Source organism: Hemitrygon akajei, chromosome 8 (genome assembly GCF_048418815.1).
Source record: "Hemitrygon akajei chromosome 8, sHemAka1.3, whole genome shotgun sequence".
NCBI classification, from domain to species: Eukaryota; Metazoa; Chordata; class Chondrichthyes; order Myliobatiformes; family Dasyatidae; genus Hemitrygon; species Hemitrygon akajei.
In genome coordinates this window covers 12,375,815-12,385,585 of record NC_133131.1, presented here as the reverse complement: position 1 = coordinate 12,385,585, position 9,771 = coordinate 12,375,815, and positions in this window count along the sequence as shown.

The window sequence follows — 9,771 nt, the reverse complement described above, 5'->3', positions numbered from 1 at the left end:
AAGTGCCACATTCATTACGTGTGCGGCGGCTTCTCTAGTTTGGAGGGGTAGGGTTTTGTTATTTCTACCGTTAGTTCTACCGCCAGGACTTAAGAACTTTTTTTTAAAGCTATTATTAATGCTTTTTGAGATAGTGATTTAGATGCATATCATATTATTACTGAGTTAAGTATTGTGTGTAATTAGTTTTGCTACAACAAGTGTATGGGACATTGGAAAAAAGTTGAATTTCCCCATGGGGATGAATAAAGTATCTATCTATCTATCAAACCACGGTAGGACATACTAGGTAAATGGTAGGGCACTGAGGAGTGCAGTAGAACAGAGGGATCTAGGAATACAGACACAAAATTCCCTAAAAGTGGCATCACAAGTAGATAGGGTAGTAAAGAGAGCTTTTGGTACATTGGCCTTTATAAATCAAAGTACTGAGTATAAGCAAACACGAGGAACTCTGCAGATGCTGGAAATTCAAACAACAACACACACAAAATGCTGGTGGAACGCAGCAGGCCAGGCAGCATCTATAGGGAGAAGCACTGTCGACGTTTCAAGCCGAGACCCTTCGTCATCTCTTGCTATCATTCCTTTCAGTAAGAGTAATCTCTTACCGTCTTTCCTTTCGGTTAGTCCTGACGAAGGGTCTCGGCCCGAAACGTCGACAGTGCTTCTCCCTATAGATGCTGCCGTTCCACCAGCATTTTGTGTGTGTTTATTGAGTATAAGAGTTGGAATGTTATGGTGAGGTTGTATAAGGCATTGGTGAGGCCAAATTTGGAGTACTGTGTGCAGTTTTGGTCACTGAATTACAGGAAGGATATTAATAAGGTTGAAAGTGTGCAGAGAAGGTTTACAAGGATGTTGCCGGGTCTTGAGAAACTGAGTTACAGAGAAAGGTTGAATAGGTTAGGACTTTATTCCAGGTGCAGGTCAGTGGGACTAGGCAGAAAAGTGATTTGGCACAGCCAAGAAGGGCCAAAAGGCTTGTTTCTGTGCTGTAATGTTCTATGGTTCTATGTAGCGAGATATGGCGGAGAGTTTTATTTTCATTGAGCGCTATCACGCACGTTGCAAGACAGACAACTACAGAGGTGTATAAATTACTTAAAAGAAATTTCACAAAGTTCTGGTCACCTCACTACAGGAAGGATGTGGATGCTACAGAGAGAGTGCAGAGGAGATTTACAAGGATGTTGCCTGGATTGGGGAGCATGCCTTATGAAAACAGGTTGAGTGAACTCAGCCTTTTCTCCTTGGAGCGACGGAGGATGAGAGGTGACCTGATAGAGTTGTACAAGATGATGAGAGGCATTGATTGTGTGGATAGTCTGAGGCTTTTCCCCAGGGCTAACACGAGGGGGCATAGTTTTAAGGTGCTTGGAAATAGGTACTGAGGGGATGTCAGGGGTAAGTTTTGCACACAGAGAGTGGTGAGTGCTTAGAATGCACTGCCAGCGATGGTGGTAGAGGTGGATACAATGGGTTTTTTTAAGAGACTCCTGGATAGGTACGTGGAGCTGAGAAAAATAGAGGGCTATGTGGTGGGGAAATTCTAGGCGGTTTCTAGAGTAGTTACATGACCAGCACAACATTGTGGGCTGAAGGACCTGTAATGTGCAGTAGATTTCTATGTTAAGTGCATGAGAGGGTATGGGGGTCCTGAGTAAGGGTCCGCACCTGAAACATCGACGGATGATTCCTTTCTGTAGATGCTGCCTGAACTGCTGGGTTCACTGGTATTTTGTATGTGTCTCTGCGGATTTAAGCTGCTGCAGAATCTCTTGTGTTTGGTTTTGGTCCAGGTGGGACTAGGCAGAATAAGAGTTGGGCATGAACTAGATGGGCTGAAGGGGCTGACTCTGTGTTGTAGTATTCTATGATTCTAAGCACTGTGTGTGGCCAAACACAGCTCCATTGCCATATTGAAGTTTGCTGATGACACCACAGTAGTAGACCAAGTCAGAGATTGTTACAGGAAAGGCACTGGCATGGGTAGTGGAATGGCAGGAGGCAGCGAGTGGGTATAAAAGGGGCCTTTTCTGTTTGGCTGCTGGTGACTGGTGCTGTTCCTCGGGGGTCAGTATTGGGACCGCTGATTTGGATAATGGAATTGATGGCTTTGCGGCAAAGCTTGCGGATGATACGGAGATAGGTGGAGGAGTAGGTAGCGCTGAGGAAGCAATGTAATTGCAGCAGGACTTAGACAAATTGGAAGAATGGGCAAAAAAGTGGCAGATGGACTTTTATTTCCCATAATTCTCCACCTTCCCCCTAGCCCATTTCCCTCCAGCCTATCACTTTATCCCTCCCCTCACTTCTTATCCCCCCTCGACCATCCCATGTTACTTCACTCCTGATGAAGGGTTTCGGCCCGAAACGTCGTCACTACCTCCTCCCATAGATGCTGTCTGGCCTGCTGAGTTCTGCCAGCATTTCGTGTTTTATATTTTTTTGGAAATGTATGATAATGCTTTTTGGTAGAAGGAACAATAGTGCGGACTATCATCTAATGGGGAGAAGGTTCAAACGTCAGAGGTGCAGAGGGACTTAAGAGTCCTCGTGCAAGATTCCCAGAACATTAATTTACAGTTTGAGTCTGTGGTAAAGAAGGCAAATACAATATTGGCATTTATTTCCACACATTGAGTAGTGTCAACAGTTTTGGGCCCCATATCTCAGAAAGGATGTGTTGTCATTGGAGAGAGTCCAGAGGAGGTTCAAGAGGATGATTCCAGGAATGAAGGGGTTAACATGTGAGGAGCGTTTGGCAGTTTTGGGCCTGTACTCACTGGAATTTAGGAGAATGCAGGGAGATCCCTTTGAAAGGACTAGGTAGGGTGGATGTGGAGAGGATGAAGGGGGTATCCAGAACCAGAGAGCGCGGCCTCAAAATTGAGGGGCGACATTTTAAAACAGAGGTAAGGAGTAATTCTTTTAGCCAGAGAGTGGTGAATCTGTGGACTGCTCTGACACAGACTGTGGCGGAGGCCAAGCCCGTGGGTATATTTAAGGCGGAAGTTGATCGTTTCCTGATCGGTCAGGGCATCAGAGGATGTGGCGAGAAGGCAGGTGTGTGGGGTTGAGTTGGAACCGGGATCAGACATAATGGAATGACGGAGCAGACTCGATGGGCTGAATGGCCTAATTCTGCTCCTATGTCTTATGGTGATGAGTCAGTATACAGGAGGGAGATTGAAAATCTGACTGAGTGTTGTCACAACAACAACCTCTCACTCAATGTCAGCAAGGCCAAGGAACTAATTATAGGCTTAAGGAGAGGGAAACCAGAGGTCTGTGAGCCAGTCTTCGTCACAGAATCAGAGGTGGAGAGGGTTAATTCCTAGGTGTGGTTATTTCAGAGGACCGGTCCTGGGCCCAGCAAGTGAGGGCAATTACTAAGAAACTCGGCAGCAATTCCACTTCCTCCGGAATTTGTGGAGATTCGGCATGACATCTAAAACTTTGACAAACTTCTGTAGATGTGTGATGGAGAGTATACTGACTGGCTGTATCAGAACCTGGTACGGAAACACCAATGCCCTTGAACGGAAAATCCTACAAAAAGTGGTGGCTAGGGCCCAGTCCATCACGGGTAATGCCCTCCCAACCACTGAGCACGTCTGTGTGAAATGCTGTCACAGGAAAGCAGCGTCCGTCATCAAGGACCCCCACCATCCAAACCATGGTGAACAGCGGCTACTCATTTGGCGAAGCAGGGCAGCACTCTGAGCATCATGTTTCTTGATTGCTCAAGTGGCTTCAATACCATACAGCCCTCATTGCTGGGGCAAAGCGTTCAATGCTGGTTGTCACTTCCATTGTATGCTGGATAATGGACGACCTGACTGGCAGACCACAGTTTGTGCAGCTTCAGAGCTGTGTGTCAGACATGGGTATCAGCAGCACTGGGGCCCCACAGGGGACTGTATTGGATCCCTTCCCGTTTACCCTGTATACCTCAGACCTCAGAAATGCTGAGTGATGTCATCTGCAGAAATTCTCCGATGACTCAGCAACAGTTGGCTGTGTAAAGCGAGGATGGGAGGATGAATACAGGGCCCTGGTGGTCATATGGAGCAAGCTGAATCATCTGCAGCTCAACATTAGTAATACAAAGGAGATGGTGATGCATTGCTCCCTGTTACAAACAAGAGAAAATCTGCAGATGCTGGAAATTCAAGCAACACACACAAAATTCAGCAGGCCGGGCAACATCTATGGAAAAAAATACAGTCTCCCTGTTACTATTGATGGAGAAAATGTGGATGTGGTGAGGACCTACAAGTACCCGGAGGCACACCTGGACGACAGACTTGAGCCAACACAGAGGCTGTGTACAAGAAGGGCCAGAGTCACCTCGACTTCCTGAGGAGACTGAGGTCCTTTGGAGTATGCAGGCTTCTCCTCCACATGTTCTACCAGTCTGCTGTCGCCAGTACAATCTAATATGCTGTGGTGTGCTGGGGCATTGGCATCAATACGGGTGATGCCAACTGGCTCAATAAACTGATTAGACAGGCTGGCTCTGTTATGGGAGTCAAACCGGACACACTGGAGGCTGTGGTAGAACAAAAGACCATGTGGAAAATCCTGGCAATTCTGGACAATGTTTCTCACCCTCTGCATGCCGCCTTGGCTGAACAGAGGAGCACTTTTAGTAAAAGACTGAGACAACGGTGCTGCTCAAATTTGGGCCAATGAGCCGGTGCTGCCCAATTACACCCATGTGACCAACTAACCTACTAAGCCACATGTCTTTGGACTGTGGGAGGAAACCAGCACCCAGAGGGGACCTATGTGGGCACGGGGAGAATGTACAAGCTCCTTAAAGACAGAAGCAGGAATTGATCCCCAGTCACTGGTGCTGTAAAGCATTACGCTGACATCTATGGTACCATGCTGCCCCCAAATTAAACTGAGGGTGGAGTGGAAAGAAGACAGTATAGACAGGCCAAAAGGAATGTCTGGGACATTTGGACAGGTAGATGGGTAGGAAAGGTTAGAGAGATATGGGCCAAGTTCAGGAAAATGGGCCTGGCTCAGGAAGACATTTTGGTCAGCATGGACAATTGGGCTGAAGGGCCTGTTTGCATTCTGTATGAGTGTGATAAAGTAAGGCCAGCATTGCTGTAGGGGTGAGAGGTTAATGGGGGGGGGGCAATTAGAGACAGGCAAATTTGCAAATAGTAGGTTGGGATGTTTTGTTCGGAGGAAAAACTGAGCCAAATTCAGAAACGACCAGTTCTGATGCAGACTGAGAATGAGTCGGAGAATTCAGTCATGAGTTTGGAATGCTGCAAGGTGCCCGGTCGGAAGATGAGGCGTTATACAGCGCAGCAGGTCACCGACTGATAGGTCAGGATGGGGTGGAGAGTTAACGTGACCAGAACAGAAAGCTCGCGTCACCACTGTGGACTAAACAGAGGTATTCTGCAAAGAACTCACCCAATGCATGTTTGGTTTCCCCAAGCTAGAGGAGATAACATTGTGTGTTTTGCTATGGTCGAAGATAGTGTTAACAATTGCATGAGCAATTCAAATATCTGTGGTACCATACAATGGTTGTAACAAAGAGCTTGGCCCTTTCGGTACAACCCTATAGTTCATACTACTGACCCCTTCTCTGTAACCTCGAATTCTTTTCTCCATAATATATGTATCCAATTCCCTCTTCAAGGCAGATACCCTGTTACCACCCAGAACTCATTATCTATGATGGCACCAGTAACATTAAACTGTTTTGTATTTGACTATATGTCATACTGAAAATGCACTTCATGTCAAATTGTACACCTACAGAATATCGTTTATCATCTGTTAATATTATTTTATGTGCTGTATGTAATATACGTACTGTGTTTTGCACCTTGGTCCCAGAGGAATGTTGTTTCATTTAGCTATATACGTGTGTATGATTGAACTTGAACTTGGAATCTACCTCCCATCATATACAAAACTTTGAAAACATGTGCCACCAGTGTATGGAAAAAAGTAGTCGACTTTTCGGACCAAGACCCTTCGAGGTCTCGGTCTCAGCCTGAAATGTCGACTGTACTGTTATCCATAGATGCTGCCTGGTCTGCTGAGTTCCTCCGGCATTTTGTCACCAGGCTCAAGGGCAACATGTTATAGAGGACACCTGCATGATAAAGGTGAACTCTTGATGTCTTTGTCTACCTCCTCATAGATCTTGCCTCTATTTGTCTACTTTCACTGCACTTTCTCTGTAACTATAACATTATATTCTATATTCTGACGTTGCTTTTCCCTTTGTACTGCCTTGGTCTGTCTGGGTGGCATGCAAAATAACTTTTTTCACAATATCTCGGTACATGTGATAATAATAAACCACTTACCAGTTACCATCTGTGGGCAATAAATTGCAGATTTCTACCACATGCCTAGGGCAACCTACAGAGGCTAATTAAACAACTGATACACTCATCAAATGATGCCAGTCCTCTGTGTCACTTTCTTGGAAAACCTAATTTGTTTTCCACTCCACTTCACAGTTATGAAGTGAGACAGAGGAGTGGCACCATTTGATGAGTGTATCTGTTGTTTAATTGGCCGCTGTAGGTTGGCCTAGGCTGTAGATAATTGGCATAATCTTGGAGGAGTTGAGAGAGCGGATGAAGAACAGGAGACATTTAAGAAACTCTTAGATCGGCACAGGGATGATATAAAAATGGAAGCTATGTACGAGGGAAGGGTTAGATTGATCTTCGAGTGGGTTATAAGGTTGGCACAACATCGTGGCCTGAAGAGCACGTACTGTGTTGGAATGCTCCCTCTGTTGTACGCTCTAATAAGTTATATGGAAAGTCAGTGCCAGAACTGGATTGCTCCACGAGCCAGCATAGAAGTGATGCGGTAAATAGCCTCCTTCTGTGTCTTCAGAAAAACATGGAACTTGGAGAACTCTCAAAGACCAGATACAGTCCCAGCTGACTGAATGGCTCCCTTCTGTGTTTTAAGATATTTTAAATTGACATAGAGGGACTGTATTTGCTTCTGGACAGGGCTGATTGAATTTGCGTAAAAGGAAGTATTTGCAACTGTGGAAAATGCCGGACTTTGTTAGACTTTGCAGTCACATTGGTTATAGACTACTGTAGTAAACAGGAAGTAGAACTCAGTGTAAAAATAGGTAGCATGTAACTTTATTCCAAACAAATAAAACACATTAGTTTTCAGCTTAGCGTGGAAGAAATAATTACCCAGCAAAGTCAATAATGCACACAAGACTCAAAATTAAAGTGGTAACTTAGATTCAAAATAGAAAGGATATCAGCTGAAAGCAAACAGTTTTGTGTTTTGATCAATGGTCAGTTAGCCACCAACGATAATAAACTCAAAAGATTCTGCAGATGCTGGAAATCCAAAGCAATGCACATAAAATGCTGGAGAAACTCAGCATCTACTGATGGCAATAAAGAGCTGATGTTTGGGATCAAGACCCTTCATTGTCAGAATCAGGTTTAAAATTACCAGCGTATGTCATGAAACTTGTTAACTTAGCAGCAGCACCACTAAAATGCAATCTATGATAATATTTTTTAAAAATATATCAATTACAGTAAGAATATATGTATATTAAATAGTTAAATTAAAAAATAGTGCAAGAACAGAAATAATATTAAATAAAGTGAGGTGGTGTTCATGGGTTCAATGTCCATTTAGGAATCGGATGGCAGAGGGGAAGAAGCTGTTTCTGAATCACTGAGTGTCTTCAGGCTTCTGTACCTCCCACCTGATGGTAACAGTGAGAAGGGGGTATGTCCCGGGTGATGGTAGTCCTTAATAATGGACGCTGCCTTTCTGAGTCACTGCTCCTTGAAGATATCTTGGATACTACAAAGGCTAGTACCCAAGATGGAGCTGATTAATTTTACAACTTTCTTTAGCTTCTTTTGATCCTGGGCAGTAGCACCTCCCTCCCCCATACCGGACAGTGATGCAGCCTGTCAGAATGCTCTCCATGGTGGGTCTATGTGCATGTTAAGTGTCTCGGCCCAAAATGTCAACTGTTTATTCCTCTACATGCCTGCTTCCTGATCTGCTGAGTTCCTCCAACACTGTGTGTGTGTGTGTGTGTGTGTGTGATGCACCATCAATAACTCACTCTGAGACGTAGGAAGCGAGATATCGGCTTTTATTGACTGGAAGAATAAACAACACTACATCCTGGGGAAAATGAGGGAGAGCAGCAGCCCACAATCGCCTTTATACAGGGGTCTGTGGGAGGAGCCACAGGAGCAGTCAGCAGGGGTCTGTGGGCGGAGCCACAGGAGCAGTCAGCAGGGTTCTGTGGGAGGAGCCACAGGAGCAGTCAGCAGGGGGTCTGTGGGAGGAGCCACAGGAGCAGTCAGCGGGGGTCTGTGGGAGGAGCCACAGGAGCAGTCAGCGGGGGGTCTGTGGGAGGAGCCACAGGAGCAGTCAGCAGGGTTCTGTGGGAGGAGCCACAGGAGCAGTCAGCAGGGGGTCTGTGGGAGGAGCCACAGGAGCAGTCAGCGGGGGTCTGTGGGAGGAGCCACAGGAGCAGTCAGCGGGGGGTCTGTGGGAGGAGCCACAGGAGCAGTCAGCGGGGGGTCAGTAGGAGGAGTCACAGGAGCTGTCAGCAGGGGTCTGTGGGAGGAGCCACAGGAGTAGTCAGCGGGGGGTCTGTGGGAGGAGCCACAGGAGCAGTCAGCAGGGGGTCTGTGGGAGGAGCCACAGGAGCTGTCAGTGGGGGTCTGTGGGAGGAGCCACAGGAGCAGTCAGCGGGGGGTCTGTGGGAGGAGCCACAGGAGCTGTCAGCAGGGGGTCTGTGGGAGGAGCCACAGGAGCAGTCAGCAGGGGGGAGGAGCCACAGGAGCAGTCAGCAGGGGGTCTGTGGGAGGAGCCACAGGAGCTGTCAGTGGGGGTCTGTGGGAGGAGCCACAGGAGCAGTCAGCAGGGGTCTGTGGGAGGAGCCACAGGAGCAGTGGGTCTGTGGGAGGAGCCACAGGAGCTGTCAGCAGGGGGTCTGTGGGAGGAGTCACAGGAGCTGTCAGCAGGGGGTCTGTGGGAGGAGCCACAGGAGCAGTCAGCAGGGGGTCTGTGGGAGGAGCCACAGGAGCAGTCAGCAGGGGGTCTGTGGGAGGAGCCACAGGAGCAGTCAGCAGGGGGTCTGTGGGAGGAGCCACAGGAGCAGTCAGCAGGGGGTCTGTGGGAGGAGCCACAGGAGCAGTCAGCGGGGGTCTGTGGGAGGAGCCACAGGAGCAGTCAGCAGGGGGTCTGTGGGAGGAGTCACAGGAGCAGTCAGCAGGGTCAGTGGGAGGAGCCACAGGAGCAGTCAGCAGGGGGGGGGAGGAGCCACAGGAGCTGTCAGCAGGGGGTCTGTGGGAGGAGTCACAGGAGCAGTCAGCGGGGGGGGGGGGTCTGTGGGAGGAGCCACAGGAGCAGTCAGCAGGGGGTCTGTGGGAGGAGTCACAGGAGCAGTCAGTGGGGGGGGGGTCTGTGGGAGGAGTCACAGGAGCAGTCAGCAGGGGTCTGTGGGAGGGGCCACAGGAGCAGTCAGCAGGAGGTCAGTGGGAGGAGCCACAGGAGCAGTCAGCGGGGGGGAGGAGCCACAGGAGCAGTCAGCGGGGGGGGAGGAGCCACAGGAGCAGTCAGCAGGGGTCTGTGGGAGGAGTCACAGGAGCAGTCAGCAGGGGGTCTGTGGGAGGAGCCACAGGAGCAGTCAGCAGGGGGTCTGTGGGAGGAGCCACAGGAGCAGTCAGCAGGGGGTCTGTGGGAGGAGCCACAGGA